The 26,547-nt window shown below is 43.0% G+C and overlaps 1 protein-coding gene across 1 annotated transcript in view; it reads right to left on the bottom strand.

Moving 5' to 3' along the window:
• The window catches only part of LOC122560475 (carbohydrate sulfotransferase 12), a 32,540-nt gene extending 7,287 nt beyond the window's left edge, over positions 1 to 25,253 (bottom strand). Inside the window, exons 1-2 of the mRNA XM_087998030.1 lie at positions 24,995 to 25,253; positions 18,094 to 18,202 (exon numbers count right to left, since the gene is read on the bottom strand). The gene's annotated coding sequence lies outside the window, so the exon portion shown is untranslated. The remainder of the gene's footprint in view (positions 1 to 18,093; positions 18,203 to 24,994) is intronic.
• Positions 25,254 to 26,547: the final 1,294 nt, after the last annotated feature.

Here is a 26,547-nt window from a genome sequence, read left to right as displayed (position 1 = left end):
TGTGCTCTTTCATCATTTGTGAAAGAGAGATCCCAGAAAAATTGAGCCAACTGCAGGCTTCATCACTTTGAGGGTCTCCAATATATTGTTTCATCAACTGTTATCCAGCATAATCACCTACACTCGTTTTTGTCATGTTTCATAGATACCTGGAAAAGGATTTTGGAACAGGAAGGTCACTTTAGGGTTGAAATTATGAATTAAGAGTATACCGTATAACCCCTTGAGCTTTCTCGCATTCAATAAAATTTAATTGGATTGTGGTCTCAATTCCACTTCAATGTCTGCTCTATGAGGTGATGGCAATGTGGTATGGACTAGTATTCCAGAATCCCAAGTTAATGCATTGAAGACATGGGTTCAAATCCCACCAAGGCAGATTGACTTGAAATCAATAAGCATCTGTATTAAAAAGCTAGCCTACAGGCAAACTATGTAACCATTGCCGAATGTCATAAAAACCCACCTGGTTCACTTACGGTCTTTAGAGAAGGAAATCTGCCTTCCTTACGTGTGCTGGTCCACGCGACTCAAGACCTATAACAATGTGCCTGACTCTTAGCGGCGTTTAGGGATGGGGGATAAATGCTGACCCAGCCAACAATGCCCTCATCTCATGAATGAAAAATAAAAAACTTCTTTGTAGATGAAAAATTGCTCTAACTCAACTATATTCAATACCCTAGGCAAAAGTGATGTCTGCAGATGCCGGAAATCAGAGGCTAGATTTGAGTGGTGCTAGAAAAGCACAGCAGGTCAGGCAGCATTCGAGAAGCATGAAAATCGACGTTTCGGGCAAAAGCCCTTCATATTCAATACCCTGTTGGGTAAACAATGCAACTGATTAAACATTCCCTTGAGAGGAAAAATTCCTCCTCATCTCCAATCCTTATTCTGAAACTGTGCCCCTTGTTATAGACAACCCTGCCAGGAGAAATATTCCCTTAGCATCGACCTTGCCAAGCTCCCTCAGATTCCTTTATGCTAAAGTCACTCCTCATTCTAAAAACTCCGATTTAGTATAAATTCAATTTGCTCAACTATTACTGAAAGGCCATCCTTCATCCTGAGTAATTAACCCTGTGAACCTTCTCAATAACGGGTTCCAGTGCAAATATCTCCTTCCTTTAAACAGGAGATCAAAATTGTATACAATATTCCATATGTGGTTTCACCAACACCCTGTACAGTTGTAGCAGACTGGTTTACTTCAACACTCCATCACCCTTGAAATAAAGACCAACATCCCAATTCCTAATTACCTCCTGTACCTTCATGCTAACGTTTTGTAATTAACGTATTTGAAATGCAGATCTCTATGTCCTACAGTATTCTGCAGACTCTTTCCATTTGGTGAGTCAACGGTGACTCAATTTAAAGCACTTTTGCCTGAGTAAGAAGGTTACAGTACAGATTCACGTCCAACCTCAGGACTCAGGCACAGAAGTGTAGACTTACATTCTTGTGCAGCATCAAGGGAATGCTGAACCGTTGTTCACAATCATAGAGTCATACAGCATGCAAACAGACTCTTTGGTCCAACCAGTCCATGCCGAACATAATCTCAAATTAAACAAAACTAGTCCCACCTGCCTGCCCCTGGGCCCACATCCCTCCAAATCTTTCCCATTCATGTATTTATCCAAATGTCTTTTAAACATTGTAACAGTACCGACATCCATATTTCACACTTGAACCACCCTCTGTGTAAAAAATAATTGCCCCTCATCTTTTTAAAATCTCTCTCCTCCCATCTTAAAAATGTGCCTCCTAATCTTGAAATTTCCCCATTCTAGGGAAATGACAACTACCATTAGATTAGGTTCCCTACAGTGTGGAAACAGGCCCTTCCGCCCAACAGGTCCACACCAACCCTCCAAAGAGTAATCCACCCAGACCCATTTCACTCTGACTAATGCAACTAACACTATGGGCAATTTAGCATGGCCAATTCACCTGACCTGCATATCTTTGGATTGTGGCAGACACGGGGAGAATGTGCAAACTCCACACAGACAATCGCCCTAGGCTGGAATTGAACCTGGGTCCCCGATGTTGTGAGGTAGCAGTGCCCTATTAATCCTATCCACACGCCTTGTTATTTTATAAACTTCTATAAGGTCACCTGACAACTTCCTAGACTCTAGTGAAACATGTCCCAGCTCATCCAGCCTTTCTTTATAACTCAAATCTTCCATACCCAACAACATGTCTTCTGAACCTTCTCCAGCTTAATAATATACTTTCCAGAACTGGACACAGTATTCCAGAAATGGCTTCACCAATGTCACGCATAATCTCAACATGACTGCCCAACTCCTATACTCAAAGGCAATGAAGGCAAATTCCTTTTTAAGCACCCTGGCTATATATGACTTTGTCTTTCAGATGACACTTAACAAGTGTGCTACTGCAAATAAGTTGGGGAATTGTCTATGGTGTCCCAGCCAATATTTATCCTTCAAAAAAAAAGATTACCCAGCTATTATCTCACCATGTTTGTGTGAGCTGCAAAGCACTGAGGTATCTGGTGGTCATAAATAGTATACTTAAATGCAAGACTTACTTTTTTTAATCTAAGTAACATTCTGATTTTCATTCTCCCTACCACACCTAATGCTTCCTAATAACCACACTTTTTCCCGATAATACTCAATCTGACAAAAGATCACTGGACTTTAAACATTAATGCTGCTCTTCTCTCAGTTGATTTTTCCAGGCCTACCATGTTTTCCACCACTCCATTTTTGTTTCAAACCTTCACACAACCCACTTCATTTATCTAAATTACATTGTACACACACTGCATTTTCCTCACAACTTGCATTCCTACACATTGTAGTAATATCAGTAAATTTGGACAAATACATTTGGTTCATTCACCCAGGTCATTAATAAAGATTCCAATGAGTTGACACCCCATCCGTGATTCCTATGATACTCAACTAGTTAGTTTGCTAATCTCTTTCATTGCTAATATAATGACCCTTGTTACTAATAGCTCTTGTGCTGTAGCCTTTTATGTCTTTTAGCATTGTACTGTATCAGCTGGTCCTCCTTTATCCATCCTACTTTTTCCATCTTCAAAGGTAGTTAATACATTTTTGAAACACTGTTTTCAGTGTGCAGTAGTGTACCACAAGGGATCAGTGCTGGATCAATTATTGTTTATGATATTCTGGATGTAGGTGTGTTCACTGAGCTGGAAGGTTAATTTCCAGATGTTTCGTCACCATACTAGGTAACATCTTCAGTGGGCCTCCGAGTGAAGCACTGCTGATACTCGATGTGTTTGTTGATAGAGTTCCAGTTGGAATGCCATGCTTCTCGGAATTCTCGTGCATGTCTCTGGTTGGCTTGATCTAGGACGGATGCGTTGTCCCAGTCCAAGTGGTGTCCATCCTTATCTGTATGTAATGATACTAGTGAGAAAGGGTCATGTCATTTTGCGGCTAGTTGATGTTCATGTATCCTTGTGGCTAGTTTTCTGCCTGTTTGTCCAATGTAGTGTTTGTTATAGTTCTTGCATGGTATTTTGTAAGAAACCCAAACATATAAATAGAAAGCAGTGTTTCAACTGGATGCCCACTGAAGAGGTTACTTAGTATGGTGATGAAACGTCTGGAAATGAATCTTGCAGCTCAGCGAGCAAACCTTCATCCAGAACCTCAACCTGAGCTATAAATCTTCTCAAAACTTGCTTTATGATATTCAGAAATGATGTAGATAAGAATTGGTGGGGGTGTAAGAAGTTTGTGCATTAATATCTAGGTGGTTGACAGTGTCGAGGAAGATGTTAGGTTAAAGGAGGATAAAAACAAATTGGTCAGATGAGCTGATTAGTGGCATGTGGAATTAAAACCTTGTAAAAGTAAGGTGATGTACTTTGGAAAAAGGAACAAGGAGCACTCAATGAATGTCAGAACACTAGGGGGTTCAGAGAAACTTAGGATCTTTGGGTGTTTGTCCACAGTGGCTGCTTAGATTAATAGGGCAGTTGTGAAGACATATGGAATACCTGCTTTTATCAATTGTTGTATAGATTATAAGAGCAGGGAGGTAATGTTGGAGCTGTACAGAACTGTAGTTAGGTTACAGCTAGAGTACTATATGCAGTTCTAGTCACAGTATTACAAGCAGGATGTGATTGGACAAGAGGAAGCGCAAAGGAGATTCACCAAGATGTTGCCTGAGATGGAGCATTTCAGCTATTAAGGAGGGCTGGATAAACTCAAGTTGCTACCTTTGGAGCACAGAAGGTTGATGGGGGATCTGATAGAGGCATATAAGGTTGATGATTAGATTAGATTAGATTCCCTACAGTGTGGAAACAGACCCTTTGGCCCAACAAGTCCACACCGACCCTCCGAAGAGCAACCCACCCAGACCCTGATTAATGCATCTAACACTACGGGCAATTTAGTATGGCTAGTTTACCTAACCTGCACATCTTTGGACTGTGGGAGGGAAACCGGAGCACCCGGAGGAAACCCACGCAGAACGGGAAGAATGTGCAAACTCCACACAGACATCCATGGTGAGTTGGCAAATCGGATACAAAATTGGCTTAGTCAAGAAAGCAAACGGTAGTTGTGAAGGGGTGCCTTTCTAACTCGAGGTCTGTGACCAATAGTGTTCTGCCAGGATCAGTGCTGCACCTCTCTTGTTTGTATAATATATATAAAATGATTTGGATGTAGGTGGCCTGATCAGTTAAGTTTGCAGATGACACTGAAGTGGGAGATGGCACGGGGCAGGGTGACACTAGGCACACAGATCCACAAGATGGCCACTGAACCATAAGTTGGCCACTTGACACACAAGGTAGCCGCCAGACCACAATATGGATAGAGAGACAGCAGAGTAAACACAGATACTGCCTGGGGCCACCAGAATGCCAGAACACCTTTGATAGAAATGCTAACAGCTTGATATGGACTCAATACAGAGTGATAATAGGCAGGGCTGCAGTAATCGCCCTTCTCAGGAAGAGCGATTAGCACCCTTTACTACACAATGGACTTCTGTGCAGACATTGAAACTGACAATGTCTGTGCTGAAACTGATTACGGTCGCGCTGAAATTAACAAAGGCTGCGCTGGAACTGACAATGACTGCACCAAAACTATTAACAATTCTACAATGTTTATCATAAACAAACCATGTTACAAAGACAATAACCTCATCACTGACCTATTATTACAAAATGTATAAAAGTATCTTGACATGTGCTCCAGCTTGAGAGAAGACTCGCAGCTGACCACTGTGTTGTTGGTGTCTTTCTCTCCCCGGAGCTCGGGTATTTCCTTGTACAATAAACTCTGTCATTAAACTCTGACTCCGAGGCTGGTGACTTTCCCCATAACAACACAAATGTTGATAAGTTTTGGATAGTGAGGAAGGGTGTAAAACGATATCAAGCAGTTAGAAAGTATGGTGGAAAAGTGGCTGAATGGAGTTTAATCCAGACAAGTGTGACATGGTGCATTTTGAGAGATCAAATGCAAGGGGAAAGTAGACAGTAAATTGCAGGGCCCTTGGGAGCACCTTGAGGTCCAAATCCATATCTCAAGGCAATTGGCAACTCAAGTGGACAAGGTAGTAAAGAGGCATAATGCATGCTTGCCCTCATCTGTCAGGCACTAAATGTAAAATTTAGCAAGTCATGTTGCAACTGCATAAATCTTTAGCGAGGCCACATTTGGAGGACTGTGTGCATTTCTAGTCACCACACTATACGAAGGATGTAGAGGCTTTGAAGAAGGTTTACCAAGATCTTGCTCAGATTGGAGTATATTATGTCCAAGGAGTGGTTGGACAGACTTGGATTGTTTTTCTGAGAATGTCAAAATCTGAATGGTGACTTGGTAGAAGTATATAAAATGAGAGGAGTGAATAATCAAAATATTTTCCCAGGGTAGGAATGTTAAACACAAGGTTTCAGGTACCTGAAAATCATTGTCAGGGAAGTGGTAGAAGTAGAGAAGACAGGAATGATTAAGAGGCACTTAGACAGGCAAATGAACAGTGACAGAACATAGGGATGCAGACCATATGTAGGCAGATGGGATTAGTTAAGAATGACATCATGGTTGGCACAGATGTGGTCGGCCAAAGGGCTTATTCCTGTGCTGCATCATTCTACGTTCAATGTAATGGCCATGTAAAATTAACTCTCATAGCTGGAACAACTACTATAATTTATACAGAAATTAATTAAGGAATTAATTTTTAACATGAACTCACAAGAAAAGTACAAAAGATCCTAAATAAACATTCTCACACTGGATTCCACCTGAATAATGGCAACATTTGCAGACTGTTTTCAGTAAGTATGGATGCATTCAGTTGCCAAATTCAGGAGTGTTTTGTTCACAACAGATGTGTCACATCAGTGGGCCAAATGCACCAAACTATATTCCTTCAACTTAGTCACAATCTGAATATTTGTCCAAACCAAAATAAAAATGAACCTTTGGACATTACATCACACTGCAAATTGTTGCTCTAAAATAATCTTCAAAATACCTACTTCAGTGTTTTCAGAATACTGAGCTACTTTTTAATCTCACAGAAACCAAATATCATGGTTAACTGGAAACTAAAACAACTGCGGATGCTGGAAATCAAAGACAAAAACAGAAATTGCTGGAAAAATTCAGCAGATCTGTGGAGAGAAATCAGAGTTAACATTTCAGAGCCAGTGATCCTTCTTCAGAACAGACCCAAAACGTTAACTCTGATTTCCCCCCAACAGATATTGCCAGACCTATTGAAATTTTCCAGCAATTTCTATTTCTGTTCATGTTAAAACTGCAAAGTCATATCTACATGTACAGAATCAGACATTGAGCAGGGTCTTGTGCATTTGAGACAGGCATCATAGTCTGGGAAGAATGGATAACAACAATGGAAGAGCTAGGAGGAAACAGCAAGGCAATGGGACTCACTTTGGTTGCTCTAGCAAAATATAACAGCATGCACAAAACTGACCAAATGCCATTCCAAGCTGTAAACTACTGTGGCTGGATATATGTGTTAAGGATAAAAGATATCCACGGATAATTAGAGTTTATTCTATTAGCTGTCAGGATTTTGTTTAAATCGCATTACCCGGAACTTTTTTAAAAAAAATTTCTAATCTTTGTTGGAAAATTCAACTTGAAATAACCTCTATTGTTTTGTCTTTTCTTGAGAAAAATTATAATGTATTTTCACACACACAGTAAATCATTGGGATTATAAGTTTTAGGTTGCATTAACTTTTGACGAAAGTAAAAATAAATGCATCCAAGTCATTGACTAGTTGGCAGCCACATGTGGCATTCTAGGATTCTGACAGCATAAATACAGGGTCCAACTGGAGAGAGAAATGAATAATAGCCATCATTCATGAGAAAGAAACCCATTTCTTAAACATAAACATTTGCTGTCCATTGGCAAGAGGTTCATCTTATTCCAGCTGCCTTCGAAATATGTTTAAAACAAAAAACCATGATATACAGGAAAGGGCTTTGAAGTGCGGATCAGGCCCCAAGTTACAACCTAAATTTTGGAGACAAGAATTCTGGGATGACTATGCCTATTGTTGATCTCTGATACATTTTAATTGCATTACTGCCATTTTAATGGACCCTTGTTCTCAGCATCGACACCTCTCCCCCCAAAATTCTTACTAACGGGACAGAACAATTCTCAATTGGATAATGGAAACAGTTCGGGAAATGTTGATCTAGAGAAACAATTAGGCGTTGGAATACTATAATAATCTGGCATAGACAAGCATTTTTGAATTGGTCTCATTTGATATCCCAGCATATGGTGCAAGGTGTGTGTGTGTTTGAGAGAGAGAGAGAGAGTGTGTGAATGTGAATGAGTGTGAGAGTGAGAGAGAGGGGGTGTTGGTAGTTCATACAACTTTTAATTCACTGAACAATTAAACTGCAAAAAATGAACATAATACATGCCAGACCCCATGAATTAGCAGTGGCTATAGAGTAAGTCCAAGTGGCAACAGAATCATTTTAAACTTTAGCTCAATGTAAGTACAGGACATAATACACATATGGGCACTTTGAAGTTTTTATTTATAACTAAGAAGTACTGAAGTAAGGCTTAATCTACTAAGATACCTTGCCAGTGATAAAATGTTCCATGTCAACTTGGTGGAAAGTACAAAAGGGCAAACATATAAACTGAACTCAGGTATTTTATGTTCTTCATCCCTGATCACCTTAGTCTGGCAATGCATTCACATCATAAGAAATGAAAGCAGTAAATGGACAATCTTTTGAGTCTGCAGTACAATTTAATAAAATTGTAGCTGATCTAATTGTGACCTTAACTTCATTGGAACTACCTGCTCCCCGTGATCTATGACTGCCTTGTCCAACACAGCCTTGGTATAGTCAATTACCCAACTTCCCTTACTCTCAGGGAAAGCTAACTCCAAAGACCAATAATCTCAGATTAGAAATTCCTCATATCTTCATCTTAACTGGGGAACTCTAGTTTTCGGTCCTCAATAAGGGAGACCGAGAAGTGGCAGATGAAGTTTAATTTAGATAAATGTGAGGTGTTGCATTTTGACAGGGCAAGATCTATACAGTTAATGGTAAGGTCCTGGGGAGTGTTGCTGAACAAACAGATTTTGGGATGTAGGTTCATAGTTCCTTGAAAATGGAGTTGCAGGTAGACAGGGTGGTGAAGAAGGCGTTCTGTACACTTGCGTTGATTGGTCAGTGCATTGAGTATAGGTTCTGGGAGGTTATGTTGCTGTACAGGAGAATGGCTAGGCCACTTTTGGAATACTGCATTCAATTTTGCTCTCCTTGCATTAGGAGGGAAGTTGTGACATTTGAAAGAGTTCAGAAAAGATTTACAAGGATATTTCCAGGGGTGGAGGGTTTGTGCTAAAGGGACAAGCTGAACAGGCTGGGGCAATGAAGGTTGAGGCAGGGATAGGGTGAATAGCCAAAGCCTTTTCCCATGGGTAGGGGAGCCCAAACCCAGGGGTCATAGGCTTAAGGTGAGAGGGGAAAGATTTGAAAAAGAACCTAAGGGTCAATGTTTTTACACAGAGGGTGGTGAGTATATGAGCTGTGGGAGGTGGTGGTGGAACCTGGAACAATTCCATTTAAAAGGCATCTAGATGGGTATATGAATAGGAAGGGTTTAGAGGGGTATGGGCCAAATGCTGGTAAATGGCACTAAATTAATTTAGGTCATCTCTAGGACTCTATGTTAGATTGGAGGCCAGAAGAGGTTAAATTACAAAAGGATTCATGAAGCAACAGCCAAATAGGATGGTAATGAACATTATAAAGAAATAGACGTTGTGTCCAAATTAGAATGGGAATATAAAAATCATCTCAATGCAACATGAAGGGATAAAGAAACAAGGCCAACCCAGCAAAACAGAAATATGTAGAAAAATATGATCTAAAATTGTTATATTTAGTGTTGAAGCTAGCAGATTGGTCTCGAGTCCAAAGAGAAAATGAGGTCTGCAGATGCTGGAGATCAGAGATGGAAATGTGTTGCTGGAGAAGCGCAGCAGGTCAGGCAGCATCTAGGGAACAGGAGAATCGACGTTTCGGGCATTAGCCCTTCTTCAGGAATGAGGAAAGTTTGTCCAGCAGGCTAAGATAAAAGATAGGGAGGAGGGACTTGGGGGAGGGGCGTCGGAAATGTGATAGGTGGAAAAAGGTCAAGGTGAGGGTGATAGGACAGATTGGGGTGGGGGCGGAGAGGTCGGGAAGAAGATTGCAGGTTAGGGAGGCGGTGCTGAATTTGATGGATTTGACTGAGACAGGCTGGGGGAGGGGAAATGAGGAAACTGGTGAAATCCGAGTTCATCCCTTGTGGTTGGAGGGTTCCTAGCCGGAAGATGAGGCGTTCTTCCTCCAACCGTCGTTTCGCTGTGGTCTGACGATGGAGGAGTCCAAAGACCTGCATATCCTTGGTGGAGTGGGAGGGGGAATTGAAATGTTGAGCTACAGGGTGGTTGGGTTGGTTGGTCCGGGTGTCCCAGAGGTGTTCTCTGAAACGCTCCGCAAGTAGGCGGCCTGTCTCCCCAATATAGAGGAGGCTACATCGGGTACAGAGGATGCAATAGATGATATGTGTGGAGGTACAGGTGAATCTGTGGCGGATATGGAAGTTTCCTTTGGGGCCTTGGAGGGAGGTGAGAGGGGAGGTGTGGGCGCAAGTCTTGCACCTCCTGCGGTTGCAGGGGAAGGTGCCGGGAGTAGAGGTTGGGTTGGTGGGGGGTGTGGATCTGACGAGGGAGTCACGGAGGGAGTGGTCTTTACGGAATGCTGATAGGGGAGGGGAGGAAAATATATCCTTGGTGGTGGGGTCCGTTTGGAGGTGGCGGAAATGACGGCGGATGATGCGCTGTACATGGACGTTAGTGGGGTGGTAGGTGAGGACCAGTGGGGTTCTGTCCTGGTGGCGGTTGGAGGGGCGGGGTTCAAGGGCGGAGGATCGGGAAGTGGAAGAGATGCGGTGGAGGGCATCGTCGATCACGTCGGGGGGGAAATTGCGGTCCTTGAAGGAGGAGGCCATCTGGCATGTGCGTTTTTGGAACTGGTCCTCCTGGGAGCAGATGCGGCGGAGTCGAAGGAATTGGGAGAATGGGATGGCGTTTTTGCAGGGGGTAGGATGGGAGGAGGTGTAGTCCAGGTAGCTCCCACAGCTACCTGGACTACACCTCCTCCCATCCTGCCCCCTGCAAAAACGCCATCCCATTCTCCCAATTCCTTCGACTCCGCCGCATCTGCTCCCAGGAGGACCAGTTCCAAAAACGCACATCCCAGATGGCCTCCTCCTTCAAGGACCGCAATTTCCCCCCCGACGTGATCGACGATGCCCTCCACCGCATCTCTTCCACTTCCCGATCCTCCGCCCTTGAACCCCGCCCCTCCAACCGCCACCAGGACAGAACCCCACTGGTCCTCACCTACCACCCCACTAACGTCCATGTACAGCGCATCATCCGCCGTCATTTCCGCCACCTCCAAACGGACCCCACCACCAAGGATATATTTCCCTCCCCTCCCCTATCAGCATTCCGTAAAGACCACTCCCTCCATGACTCCCTCGTCAGATCCACACCCCCCACCAACCCAACCTCCACTCCCGGCACCTTCCCCTGCAACCGCAGGAGGTGCAAGACTTGCGCCCACACCTCCCCTCTCACCTCCCTCCAAGGCCCCAAAGGAAACTTCCATATCCGCCACAGATTCACCTGTACCTCCACACATATCATCTATTGCATCCTCTGTACCCAATGTGGCCTCCTCTATATTGGGGAGACAGGCCGCCTACTTGCGAAGCGTTTCAGAGAACACCTCTGGGACACCCGGACCAACCAACCCAACCACCCTGTAGCTCAACATTTCAATTCCCCCTCCCACTCCACCAAGGATATGCAGGTCTTTGGACTCCTCCATCGTCAGACCACAGCGAAACGACGGTTGGAGGAAGAACGCCTCATCTTCCGGCTAGGAACCCTCCAACCACAAGGGATGAACTCGGATTTCACCAGTTTCCTCATTTCCCCTCCCCCAGCCTGTCTCAGTCAAATCCATCAAATTCAGCACCGCCTCCCTAACCTGCAATCTTCTTCCCGACCTCTCCGCCCCCACCCCAATCTGTCCTATCACCCTCACCTTGACCTTTTTCCACCTATCACATTTCCGACGCCCCTCCCCCAAGTCCCTCCTCCCTATCTTTTATCTTAGCCTGCTGGACAAACTTTCCTCATTCCTGAAGAAGGGCTAATGCCCGAAATGTCGATTCTCCTGTTCCCTAGATGCTGCCTGACCTGCTGCGCTTCTCCAGCAACACATTTCCATCTCGAGTCCAAAGACTCCAGCCTGCCCTGTGTTTCACTGCAACATTTTTACAGATCAGTCAGCAAAGACCAGCATGGGAGCAAGGTGGAGAATTCAAGTGATAGGTAAGCAGAAGCTTGGAGTCATAGTCATAAAGATGCACGGCATGGAAACAAACTCTTCGGTCCAACCCGTCCATGCCGACCAGATATCCCAACCCAATCTAGACCCACCTGCCAGCACCCAGCCCATATCCCTCCAAACCCTCCCTAGTCATTTACCCAGCCAAATGCCTTTTAAATGCTGCAGTTGCACTAGCTTCCACCACTTCCTCTGGCAGCTCATTCCATACACGCATGTCTGCAGATTGAGCAGGGGTATTCTGCAACATGTTCATCCAGAATGAGCTTGGTAACCTCAATGTAGAGGAGACCTTATCATGATCAGTGAATATTGTACATAGATTTTAAAGATGTACATGTAAATCACAGTTTCACTTGGAAGGAGTATTGGTAATATTGCATGATGAGAAGAGGTAAAAAAAAAAGGTGTTGCATATTGTGCTTACATGGAAAGGTCTGTTGGGAAGGGAGGAGACATTGAGGGGGACTGAGGAGTGGACATCAGTTTGGCAGAGGGAACAGTCCCTTCAGAATGCTGAAAGGGGAAGACAGGAAAAGCTGCATCTGCAGTATTTTGTTTTTGTTTTATTTAAATACATTATTCAAATACCTAAAAGTTTGTTTCTTAAGAAATGCCCATTAATAAAATTAGATGTGCATTGTGAAATTGTTGGAATTTCTGGATAAAACCACTGTATACATTCTTTTTCCATGGGACCATTTCCAATAGACTCTGTAACAGAGCTATGTTAAACTGCATGGAGACAGCCTTACAAATATTAATAATTCTAGCCACTACACATCTTCTAAATTTAAATTCTGAATATACCTAGTGTTAAGATGGTGGGGAAATACTTTACATCAAAAGCACTTCCACCACAGAAATATTTTGTTCTTTTGAAAAGAATGTGTTCTTAAAATATGTGCATAAATAGAAAATTGCTGGATTATCATTAACAGACAACTTCTAAATAAAAAGTGATTGACATCTCTTTTAAAAAAATAGCAAGACAGTCTTGGATATCTGTATTGCTTTTCCTTGATAAATCATCACTTTTCTTATCAAGAATTACATAGGTGTAGACCTTAAGGTCAACAGCAAAAAACAGTGTTGTTCATAAAGCTTCCATGTGTTACTGAGTGGAGACATTCTTCAATCTGGCATCAGATACAATAAGACAACGTCTACAGAGATCTATGAAGTTTTTGCATGGGAGTAGAAACAGCAAGGACCTGAAACTATTGACTGAAAAATCTAAACAGACGGACAAGAGTCTAAATCAGGATTTATAAAGCAATTGGATTCATATTAGATCTACTCCCAATTATTCTTTATTTTGAGGAGTACAATATTTAATTCTCGTGAAGTTATGATACACTTCAATAGGATCTTCTCCAAGCCACACTCAACTACCCACAGAATAAAACAAACCATCTCTAAAACAGACTGTATAAATTATATTTAAATCATGCACAGAAAACAAAATCTGGTAAAAACTTTGGAAGAGAGATAAAACAACGTGTAGAAAAACAAATTTTGCTTTCATTAAATCTCCACATGAACTAATTTCCTAAGAAACAAGACTCTTCTTTTACGAAAGTACACTTTCAGAGCCAAGGCATTTGTTGGAAATAAGCATATCACAAACGTACCCATGAACGCATTTACCTGAACTTTAGTTAGTCTTTTAAGTGAATATCAAGTGGAAAGTTAAAAATCACACAACACCAGGTTATAGTCCAACAGATTTAATTGGAAGCACACCAGCTTTCGGAGCGACGCTCCTTCATCAGGTGATAGTGGAGGGTTCAATCCTAACACAGAATTTATAGCAAAAATTTACAGTGTGATGTAACTGTAATTATACATTGAAAAATTGATTGTCTGTTAAGCCTTTGTCTAGCTATCACCTTTGTTAACAGCTAACCCCAGATGCAACTTTTAAAAAAAAAAGGTTTAACTCTAATTATACTTTGAAAAATTGATTGTCTGTTAAGCCTTTGTCTAGCTATCACCTTTGTTAACAGCTAACCCGAGATGCAACTTTTTAAAAAAAAAGGTTTAACTCTAATTATACTTTGAAAAATTGATTGTCTGTTAAGCCTTTGTCTAGCTATCACCTTTGTTAACAGCTAACCCCAGATGCAACTTTTAAAAAAAAGGTTTAACTCTAATTATACTTTGAAAAATTGATTGTCTGTTAAGCCTTTGTCTAGCTATCACCTTTGTTAACAGCTAACCCGAGATGCAACTTTTTTTAAAAAAAGGTTTTGTGATTTACACATGAAAGAAGTGAAACTATCACTGTATTCTAACAGATGAAAGGCTTAACAGACAATCAATTTTTCAAAGTATAATTAGAGTTAAATCAAACTGTAAATTTTTGCTATAAATTCTGTGTTAGGATTGAGCCCTCCACTATCACCTGATGAAGGAGCGTCGCTCCGAAACCTAGTGTGCTTCCAATTAAACCTGCTGGACTATAATCTGGTGTTGTGTGATTTTTAACTTTGTACACCCCAGTCCAACACTGGCATCTCCAAATCAAGTGGAAAAGCTCCCTAACATCGTGCTTTGCATTGATTTTAGTGCCATAACCATTAACAAGACCGTTATCATGCACTCTGTGGAGGATCAGGCTAGCTTTAACAGCAACTTACAGATTTCTGCACTTAAATGGACATAAGTGGGCAGCAGAATGTGCTGATTCATCATTGTGTTATAATGGTAAATGTTGTTAGCTTCACAATTATAAACTAACCAAAATCTAGCTATTGAACAGAAAGGCAGAACAGGCCATTCAGCGCACTAGCTTGTGCTGGTATTTATACACCCTACAAGTCTCCTCCTTTCAATCTAGTTTTTCAGAAGCTTGTTTCATTTTTTTATTATTTGTTCATGAGATATGGGCATCACCAGCAAGACTGGTCATTCCTAATTGCTCAAAAGGGTAGATAAGAATCAACCACTTGCTGTAGTCTGGAGTCACATGTAAGCCAGACCTAAAAGACACCAGTGAACCAGATGGGTTTTTACAACCTGAATTCACTGGAGTTTAAAAGAATGATGGTCAACCTTATTGAAATATAATAGACTATTAGGGGACTTAACAGGATAGATGCAGAAATGTTGTTTTTCCTTGAGGGAGACCAGAGATCTTTGAATAAGGGATTGCACATTTAAGACAGAGATGAAGAGGAGAAGTTTCTTCTTTCAAAGGGTAGTAAATCCATGAAATTCTTTACTGGGAAAGGCTGTCAAGGATGGGTCACTATGCATATTCAAATCTGAGATAGTCAGATTTTTAACCAGGAAGGGAATCAAGGCTAATAGGAAAAAGGCAGGAAAAGTATAATTGAGAATTATCAGATCAGCCACAATCTCAATGAACGGCTGCACTGCTGTATTGGAGCTAATTTAATGGCTGAATGGCCTATTTCTTCTCCTATATCTTGTGGTCATAAGACAAACAGATTTTCCCAAATTTTTACTGGATTCAAATTTCACCATCTTCCTTGGAGGGATTCAAACCAAACAGAAAATTAGCCTGGGAGTCCTGAATCACAAAGCTACAATCTCCATTAAATCTTCTTGTTTTATATTTTTGTTTCCTTTTTTTTATAGACTTTGCTCATTTCCTATCAAAAGCATCTTAACTATTTGCTGCAACCACTTCCTGTGGCGGTGACATCTGCATTTTAACGAAGCTGAGCAAAAACATTCACACTTTCGGATATATAATACAGTAACTGCTTTGTACTTATTGTCTCTAGTTTTAAATTCTTTCAATTGGAACTTTAGAGACCTCAATGAAGTCTCGTCTAAATTTTTGCATTTCTGAAGAAAGAAGTCCCAAACACTTCAGTCTTTCCTAATAGCTGTAATCCCACTGACCTGGTACACTCATTTTCTTTTCATCCTCTCCAGTAGACAAGAACTATGGACAGTGCTGAATGTAGCTTTGTCAGGGCCTATATTAGCTTAACACCACTTTACTCCAATTTTACACTCAGTATTGCAAAATTGTTATACCAGAAGGAAGCTATTTAGTCCATTGTGCCTGTGCTAACTTCCTGAACAAGCTTCATACCTGAGTGCCATTCTTTTACCTCTTCTCCACATGTTACCCTGCCAATTTTTTCTATTCAAATGATCATTTGATTCCCTCTTGAATGCTTTGATTGAACCTGCCTCCACCACACTTCCAGGCTGTACATTAGAGACCCCAACTACTCTCTGCAAGGAAATGCTTTCTCTCACATTGCATTGATTTTTTTTTTGCATTTATTTTTAAATTGTTCCCTCTCATCTCGATCCATTTACTCCCAGAAATAAAAGTGAACAGGGAATTCATGATTAGATTCTTCCTTTTTTAGATTAGATTCCCAGAAATGTGGAAACTGGCCCTTCGGCCCAACCAGTTCCCACTGACCTACCGAAGAGTAACCTAAACAGGCCCATTTCCCTCTGGCTAATTTAACATGGCCAATTCACCTGACCTGCAGGTCTTTGGGAGGAAATTGGAGGAGAATGTGCAAACTCCACACAGACAGTGGCCCGAGGCTGGAATCGAACCTAGGACCCTGGTGCTGTGAGGCAGCAGTGCTAACCACTGAGCCACCGTGCCACCTAATTCAGCTACCCTAATCTCACTTGGTTGATTCATGCTGACAACAATCATTGCCCATCCAAGGAATGGTGTCTTGATTTTTGATCTTTTATTCTTATCCATCACTAACTATCTTCTATCGTCTCTTTTCTATATGATACAAATATTTTTGAATTCAATGCAATAAAATGTCCAAAGATTCTTCAAAAAGCAGCAAACATAATCTGGCCTTGAGCCAGTTTAGGAGATACCAGTGCAAGTAACCAAGAACTTGGTCAAAGATGTACGCTTTCAGAGGAATTTTAAAAGGTGGAGAAGGATACAAAGGAGTTTACAGAGCAAGTTACAAATCAGTGAGCAGATCTGAAATATAAGTACAGGACTTGGTGTGAATTAGAACTTAGACAGCAGCATTTTGAATAAATTTGAGCTTATACATGAAGGGAGGCCAGCTAGGAAAACATTGGTACAGTTGAATATGAAGTATATGGATGGATGAGGGTTCTGTCAAGCAACGAATTAAGTCCATATTGGAGACGATTACAAAGTCGAAAGTCGGCACTCTTAGCGGTGAAGAGCATACGCGTGTCAAATATTCACCTCAAGGTTAAACTGATCACAGATGTTGTAAATAGCTAATTCAATCTCATAAAATTGTCGAGGAAACAGAATTGGTTATTAGGCAACAAAATTTATGGCTAAAAGCAATGGCTTCAGTTTTCACAGTAATTAACTGAGATAAATTTCTGCCACTCCAATAGTTAGACAATCAGTATGATAAATCACAGGCACAGGAAAGGTTAGCAGAGTGGTGGTGATGTGGAACTACATATCATCAACATACATGTAGAATGTGGTATTGTTTTCAGTTGATATTGCTTAAGGATAGCATGCAGATTAGAAATTGAAGGGGGTCAAGGGTAGATCCTCAAAGGAATAGAAGGGTAACTGTGCAAAAGAGGAAAGAGATTCTCTGGCTATAATTGGATAGTTAAAAATGGAACTCTTAATAGTGTATTCTCACTCAGTTGGACAGCAGAAAAGAGCTGTTGAAGAAAGAACGTTGCAGATAGGACAGGAAAGATTTTGATAAAGGCCATTTCCATTCAGTGCCAGGAAGAAGTCTAAATAGAGATTATAAGGTGTAGGAGTTCTAAGTCACTCTGCTTACCGAGTCTGCTCCACCAGTGAGATCGTGACTGATCTGATAATCCTCAACTCCATTTTCTTGCTTTTTCTCCATTATTTCTCGATTCACTCCCTGATTAAGGAAATGCCTGTCATAGCCTTGAATATATTTACCAACTCCTCGAAAACAAAATAAAACTTACCAACTCAGCCTTACAGCCCTCTGCAGTAAAGGATTCCACAGTTCACTACCCTCAGAGAAGCAGTTTGTCTTCATCTGTGTATTAAACGTGCAACTTCCTTATTCCAAAGCTATGCCCTCTGCTCCTAGACTTTTCCACATAGGGAAACAATTTTCTACCGTTCAGTTTTTTATTTAAAGTTTCTACCTACCTTGTCAAGTCCAGTAAGAATTTTACACATTGTTAATGATTCTTGTTCACACAAGCTTTCTGTAGGCTGCTGCTGAGAGGTGCAGGGACAGATGATCACCTGGTAGAACCTACAGGGCCAGATGTGTGACAAGTCAAAGGAAGAGGAATGAGATTGGCAAAAATTACTCCCAGCACACACATGTGACAGAAAGATAGACAAATGAGTGCAAAAATTTAGCAGATGGCATATAATGAGCGAAATTAAACAATTTTCCACTTTGACAGGAAGAACAGAGTCAAGAGTGTGGTACTGGAAAAGCACAACAGGTCAGGCAGCATCCGAGAAGCGGAGAATCGACGTTTCGGGCATAAGTCAGCCATTCCTGATGAAGGGTTTATGCCAAAAATGTCGATTGTCCAGTTCCTCAAATACTGCCTGACCTGTTGTGCCTTTCCAGCTCAACACTGTCAACTCTGATTTTCAACGTCCGCAGTCCTCACTTTATCCTAACTGAAAGAACAGTAAACCAGAATATATTTACATGAAGAAAGACTGCAGAGAAGTCTGCCTGCTCTAGTACAGGAATCATGGGGGCAGCATTGTGGTTCAGTAATTAGCACTGCTGCCTCAGTGCCATGGACCCGGATTCGATTCCAGCCTCGGGCAACTGTCAATGTGGAGTTTGCGTATTCTCCCCGTCTGCGTGGGTTTTCTCCAGGTGCTCCGGTTTCCTCCCACAATCCAAATGATGGGCAGCTGAGGTGAATCGGCCATGCTGAATTGCCCATTGTGTTCAGGGATATGTAAGTTAGGTGCATTCGTCAGGGGTAGAATTAGGATAGGGGAATGGGTTTGGGTGGGTTACTCTTCAGAGGGTCAGTGTGGACTTGCTGGGCCAAAGGGCCTATTTCCACCCTGTAGGGATTCTATTCCATGAAGTGCTAGCTTACAGGCACAGCAAGTAATTAGGAAAGCAATTGGAATATTGGCCTTTATAGTAAGAGGTATTGAGTATAAAATAGTGAAATGTTACAATTGTAAGGACATTAGTAAGCCCACACAAAGTGTTGCACATGGTTTTATTGCCTTGAAGAATATGCTTGAATTGCAGGCGGTTCAGAGAAAGTTCACTAGGCTAATTCCTGGAAATGAAAGGGTTGTCTTATGAGGAAAGTATGAGCAGACAGAATTTTTAATGTTTCAATAAGATCACCTCTCATTCTTCCAAACTCCAAAGATTCCGAGCAGGTTTGACAAGATTAATGTGGAGAAGATATTTCTCTTCATGGGGAATCTAGAACTCAGGGGCAAAGTTTAAAAATAAAAGGTATCGCATTGAGGATTGAGATCAGGACAACTTCTCTCTGAGGATCATGAGTCTTTGGCATTCTTTACCCTGGAAAGCAGTGGAGGCTAGGTCTTGAATATATTCAAGTTAGTAACAGAGAGGGTGTGAAGGGGAACAGGCAGGAAAGAAGTTGAGACCACAATCAGTTTGCCATTATCTCGCTGAAAGGTGGAGCAGACTCAGGGGTTTCATTGGTTGACTCCGACCCACCTCTCTATCCACTCATTCACCTGAGTCACATCCAATCAAACACTGGATCTTTAATGCAGACATGGACTATTTTCTAAACAGTGAGAAAATTCATAAAGCCAAGTTCAAAGGGATCTGGGAGTGCTAGTCCAGGATTCTCTAAAGGTTGACTTGCAGGTTGAGTCCGTGGTTAAGAAAACAAATGTAATGTTGTCATTTGTCTCAAGAGGGTTGGAATGTAAAAGCAGCGATGTGCTACTGAGACTTTATAAAGCTCTGGTTAGGCCCCATTTAGGATACTGTGTCTAATTTTGGGCCCAAACCTCAGGAAGGACATACTGGCACTGGAGTGTGTCCAGCGGAGATTTACATGGATGATCCCTGGAATGGTAGGCCTAACATACGATGAGCAGCTGAGAATCCTGGGATTGTATTCATTAGAGTTTTGAAGGTTGAAGGGAGATCTAATAGAAACTTACAAGATAATGCATGGCTTAGAAAAGGTGGACACTGGGAATTTGTTTCTGTCAGGCAGGGATACTAGGACCCATGGGCACAGCCTTAGAATTAGAGGGATTTAAAATTTAGAACAGAAATGAGGAGACATTTCTTCAGCCAGAGAGTAGTGGACCTGTGAAATTTATTGCCATGAAGCGCAGTGGAGGCCGGGACGTTAAATATCTTCAAGACACAGAAATGCTTAATCTTGCAAGGAATTATGGGATACAGGGATAGTGCGGGTAAGTGGCATTGAAATGCCCATCAGTCATGATTGAATGGCAGAGTGGATTTGATGGACCGAATGGCCTTACTTCCATGCCTTTGTCTTAATCTACCCTAAATAGGGAAGTGGGTAGTTAGTTGAGGTGTGAGAGTATGGTGGATAGGTGAGTGAAGAGTAAGGTCAGGTTCGGGTTGGGATAACGGGCTGGTTTGATTGGGAAGAGCAGGCAGGTCAGGGCAGGGGAGAAGCAGTTGGTTTGGATGGGAACTGTAGAGTCAGTGCTGAAAGCAGTTGGAGTGACAACTTGTTTCCGACTGAACTGTTTCCACCTCCCTCCATTTGACCACTTTTACCACCAAACACCACATCTTACCCCTTCACCCACCCACCACTTAGATCCTGGTCTTTTGTTTATTCTCTCATGGGACACGGGTGTCACTGACTGGCCAGCATTTATTGCCAGTGACTAGTTTACCTTGAGAAGCACTTAAACCACAGCAATCCATGCGCCATACACAGACTCACAAAACCATTAGGAACGGAGTTCCAGGATTTTGACCCAGTGACACTGAAAGAACAGCATATGTCACCAACATCCCACAAGTGAATGAAGATCAGGAGAGAAGCGATTAGGTGGAGGTAGTGGGGAGTGTTTGCTGGCAGAAGTGGTGAGGCAGATGCAATTGCATGTACAAACAGTTGAGTCAGCAGTAAGGGGAGGAGGGAAGTGCTCAGGTCTGAGCTGTAGCTGAACTTATGGGGTTTGGGGCATCGCAGCTGAGGTAATCTGTTTTGAGTCATGATTTGGAGATGCCGGTGTTGGACTGGGGTGTACAAAGTTAAAAATCACACAACACCAGGTTATAATCCAACAGGTTTAATTGGAAGCACACTAGCTTTCGGAGCGACGCTCCTTCATCAGGTGATTGTGGAGGGCTCAATCGTAACACTGAATTTATAGCAAAAATTTACAGTGTGATGTAACTGAAATTATACATTGAAAAATTGATTGTCTGTTAAGTCTTTCATCTGTTAGAATACAGTGACAGTTTCACTTCTTTCATGTGTAAATCACAAAACCTTTTTTTTTTAAAAGTTGCATTCTCAGGTTAGCTGTTAACAACGATGATAGCTAGACAATATGTTGAAGGTGTTAGCCCCCTTTGTTCTCTGTCTATGCCATGATGTTTAGATTGATTCTAATCTAAAAAGTGAGATAACAGAGTTTTACATAAATTCATGCAGTTTTTGAGCAAAGTACAATGTAACTCTAAGTACAAATTCACCCCACAAAATATATATGTGCATGTGGGTCTTTGTCTGTCTGTGTGTGTGTGCGTCTGTCTGGGGTGGGGGTTGTGAGTGTGAGAAAGTGTGTGTGTGTGTGTAGTGAGTGCAGAATGTCTTAGGTGTGTGAGGGGTGCGTGTGAGAGTGTGTGTGTCTATAAGGGTGTGTGTGGGTGTCTGTGTGCGCGTCTGTGTGTACCTGTGTATGTGAGAGTGTGTGTGTGTAGGAATACCTGTGTGTGTGTGTGTAGTGCAATAGTGATCACCTGTAATGTGACATGAACCCAAGGTCCCGGTTGAGGCCTTCCCTATGGGTACCGAACTTAGCTATCAGCCTCTGCTCGGCCACTTTTCTCTGCTGCCTGTCCCGCAGTCCACCTTGGAGGATGGTCACCTGAAGGTCCGGGGCTGAATGTCCTGGACCACTGAAGTGTTCCTCAACTGGGAGGGAACCCTCCTGTCTGTTGATTGTTGTGCAGTGCCCATTCATCTATTGTCGTAGCCTTTGCTCGGTTTCCCCAATGTACCATGCCTCCGGGCATTCTTACCTACAACGTATAAGATAGACAACGTTGGCTGAGTCACATGAGTACCTGCCATGTACAAGGTGGGAGGTGTTCCCACGCGTAATAGTGGTATCTTTGTCCACAATCTGACACGTCTTGCAGCGTCCACCTTGACAGGGTTGTATGGAGTTGTCCTGAGAGCCGGGCAGTTTGCTACAAACAATGATCAGTTTGAGGTTTGGCGGTTGTTTAAAGGCAAGTAGTGGAGGTGTGGGGAAGGTCTTGGTGAGGTGCTCATCCTCATTGATAATGTGTTGCAGGTCATGAAGAATATGGCGTAATCTTTCAGCTCCTGGGAAGTACTGAACAACGAAGGGTTGCAACTCCACTACTTGCCTTTAAACAACCGCCAAACCTCAAACTGATCATTGTTTGTAGCAAACTGCCCGGCTCTCAGGACAACTCCATACAACCCTGTCACGGTGGACACTGCAAGACGTGTCAGATTGTGGACATAGATACCACTATTATGCGTGGGAACACCTCCCACCTTGTACGTGGCAAGTACTCATGTGACTCAGCCAACGTTGTCTACCTTATACGTTGCAGGCAAGGATGCCCGGAGGCATGGTACATTGGGGAAACCGAGCAAAGGCTATGACAACGGATGAATGGGCACCGCACAACAATCAACAGACAGGAGGGTTCCCTCCCAGTTGAGGAACACTTCAGTGGTCCAGGACATTCAGCCTCAGACGTTTGGGTGACCATCCTCCAAGGTGGACTTCGGGACAGGCAGCAGAGAAAAGTGGCCGAGCTGAGGCTTAGCTAAGTTCGGTACCCATAGGGAAGGCCTCAACCGGGACCTTGGGTTCATGTCACATTACAGGTGATCACCATTGCACTACACACACACACAGATATTCCTACACACACACACTCTGACATACACATGGACACAGGTACACACAGTCGCGCACACAGACACCCACACACACCCTTATAGACACACACACTCCCACATGCACCCCCTCACAGACTTAAGACACTCTGCACTCACTACACACATACACACACTTCCACACACTTACAACCCCCACCCCAGACAGACACACACACACAGACAGACAAAGACCCACATGCACACATGTATTTTGTGGGGTGAATTTGTACTTGCAGAGTTACATTGTACTTTGCTCAAAAACTGCATGCATTCATGTAGAACTCTGAGCTCAAAAACCGCATGAATTTATGTAAAACTCTGTTATCTCACTTTTTAGATTAGAATCAATCTAAACATCATGCCATAGACAGAGAACACAGGGGGCTAACACCTTCAACGTATTGTCTAGCTATCACCATTGTTGACAGTTAACCCGAGAATGCAACTTTAAAAAAAATTTTGTGATGTATACATGAAAGAAGTGAAACTATCACTGTATTCTAACAGATGAAAGACTTAACAGACAATCAATTTTTCAATGTATAATTTCAGTTACATCACACTGTAAATTTTTGCTATAAATTCTGTGTTACGATCGAGCCCTCCACAATCACCTGATGAAGGAGCGTCGCTCCGAAAGCTAGTGTGCTTCCAATTAAACCTGGTGTTGGACTATAACCTGGTGTTGTGTGACTTTTAACTTAGTTTTGAGTCAAGAAAGGTACTTGTGAGGTGAGTCGTCAGATCATTGTGGGTCAACACGTTCTTCGAGGAGAAAGTGAGGTCTGCAGATGCTGGAGATCAGAGCTGAGAATGTGTTGCTGGAAAAGCGCAGCAGGTCAGGCAGCATCCAAGGAGCAGGAGAAAATCCCTCCTTTTATTTTAGCCTGCTGGACACACTTTCCTCATTCCCGAAGAAGGGCTCATGGCCGAAACGTCGATTCTCCTGCTCCTTGGATGCTGCGCTTTTCCAGCAACACATTTTCCCCCCACTTCTATTCAGACCAAGTTCCTCTGTTCGCTGCAGTGTGCATTTCTGGAAAACTCCGTTTAGGTAATACGCAGCAGTGTCAAATTGGGACATTTTGGACTACTGAGCATTTTTAGTGACGTTCTGCACGATCACCGTCGAGTAGAGGGAACTGGAGTGAAGGGACCAAGATCGGAAGGGAGAACTGAATAAAAGCAAAATATTGCAGGCGCTAAAAAAAAGTGCTGAAATATTTAGCTGCTTCAGCAGCATCATTACAGAGAGACAGATGGTGAGCGTTTCAGATCAGATGGAGAACCAGTTCGAAAGAGTCAGATTCAATCCGAAACATTACAGATGCTACTAAACGTGCTGAATATTTCCAGCACTTAGTATTTTAGGTTCAGGTAGCAGCAGGGTTTTGGTGCGGAACATCAGCAAGTAAGCGAGACAGAGGAAGTAGTAGGTGGATAGGCATCAGTGCCGAGTACCTGCCGTATTCCCTGTTTTCCCAGTGCAGGGATACCCACTAACTTCATCAGCCCCTCGCTGTCTCACTGACACTCCCAAGGTCCGGTCTACACGCCCCCGGCCCCCCGCCCTATCTCCTCCTCCTCGGCATTTCGAGGGCTCAGCCGCTCTGCTCGCACCAGCCCGACTGCTACCTTAAAGTAAAATACTAAGTGCTGGCTGGAAATACCCAGCAGGTTTACTCCCCAACGGACCTCCCCCACTCCCCCATTCCCCCATTCCCCCATCCCCCCATCCCCCCCTCCCCCCCATCCACGGTGATCTCTCTCTCTCTCTGTCTCTCCCCTCATCCCCCCGGATCTCGGTCTCCCTCCCTACCCCCTGGGGTCTCCCTCTTTCCCCCTCCCTCGGGGATCTCTCTCTGTCTCTCCTCCGCCCTCACCCCGGATAAAAAAAAGGATTCTCTCACACACACACTCACCCGCCCGCCGGCCGCAGTCTCTCCCTCAGATCCCGGGGCCGCCCGCCAGCTCGAGCTGCCGTTACCAGGCAACGCTGCCACATCGCTGCCCGAGCTCCCTGCCCCGCCCCTCACGAGAGGAGCGCTCGCGGTCACGTGCGGCTCCGAAGCGTTTCACTCCAACCGGCAGGGACCGGGCGCTGTGCCAGGCGCCTGCTCAGTGCCGGCAGGGACCGGGCGCTGTGCCAGGCGCCTGCTCAGTGCCGGCAGGGACCAGCCACGGAGCGAGGTGCTTGCGCATTGGCGGCAGGATTGGGCTCCGTGCCAGGCGCTTGTGCAGTGCCTGGCGGAAGGAACTGGGTGTGATATCGTCTTCATTGGAGGTAGCGTCGAAGTGTTTGACTGGGATGGTTCCAAACAAGACGAATTTCATTTATTAAGTTAGATATGTGTGTTGCTATTCGCAACTTCTAAATGGGCGGATTCTTTAAGGGATCTAAGTAGTTCAGTCGGCGAGAGTACCAGCTTTGAGAAGATACTTGTTGAAATGTTTAGGGCCAAAAGGAACAACGGGAATGGGAAGAAAGTGAGAACGGGATGCTGGGTTGAGCAGGATTGAACGGCCATATGGCGTTCTCTCTTTGTATAATGTTTCCATATTTAAAGTATTTCTGCAATGCAACTGTTTAAGAATAGGCTCTTATTACCATAAAGACTGTGTGGAGGACCACACCTCAGGGCGACGTCCGTACTTATCTCTCCACCATGTCCTCATATCATTATGGACCATGTGCTGGAAATAGGATTAGAATAGTTAGGTGGTTTTTGGCTGGCACCGACTCAATGGGCCTTTTTCTTTGTTTAATAGCTCTCTATTACACACAATAAAGTATTGCACTCTTTTGTAGCTATGTATGACATCTGCCCAACCATTTTGCTGGTACTATTATTGTTATACTAGATTTATGTTTTGTTGTATTTGCCCCTTCACTGTTTATCTGTCTGTCTTTTGTGTGAATGGGAGCTGAAAACAAATGTGTTTAGATTTAAAGCATAGACATTAATTAGATTACTTTGCTGTATTTTTGTGCTAAAGATTATTGTTATGTTTAATATATTAAGTCTTTTGTTTAAGATACAAAACTTGTGTTTGGAATTAATTATTTGCAAGTCTGGTTTTGGTAATACAAAGGTCTAGATTAGATTACATTACATTACATTACATTACAGTGTGGAAACAGGCCCTTTGGCCCAACAAGTCCACACTGACCCGCCGAAGTGTAACCCACCCATACCCTTACCTAACACTACGGACAATTTAGCACGACCAATTCACCTGACCTGCACATCTTTGGACTGTGGGAGGAAACCGTTAGGAACCATTGGAGAAACTACTGAGTCTTTGAAGGATTTAATTTTACTGTGCAGCAAATATACAGGTAGAAAAGTTGGATTTGTTTGGTTGTCTGTCTCCATGTCATAAAACTTTCTTCTCGAAGTTGGTTTACACTTGAAATTTGTATTCTCTTTGATAGAAAACCTTGCTGCCAAACCATTGTAGTTACAGCAGTTGG

The sequence above is a fragment of the Chiloscyllium plagiosum genome, unplaced genomic scaffold, assembly GCF_037043375.1.
Source record: "Chiloscyllium plagiosum isolate Xiang-an unplaced genomic scaffold, Cpla_swu_hap1 HiC_scaffold_20, whole genome shotgun sequence".
Taxonomy (NCBI): Eukaryota; Metazoa; Chordata; class Chondrichthyes; order Orectolobiformes; family Hemiscylliidae; genus Chiloscyllium; species Chiloscyllium plagiosum.
Note: the sequence above shows the minus strand (reverse complement) of the source record. Positions and strands in the feature narration are given on the sequence as shown.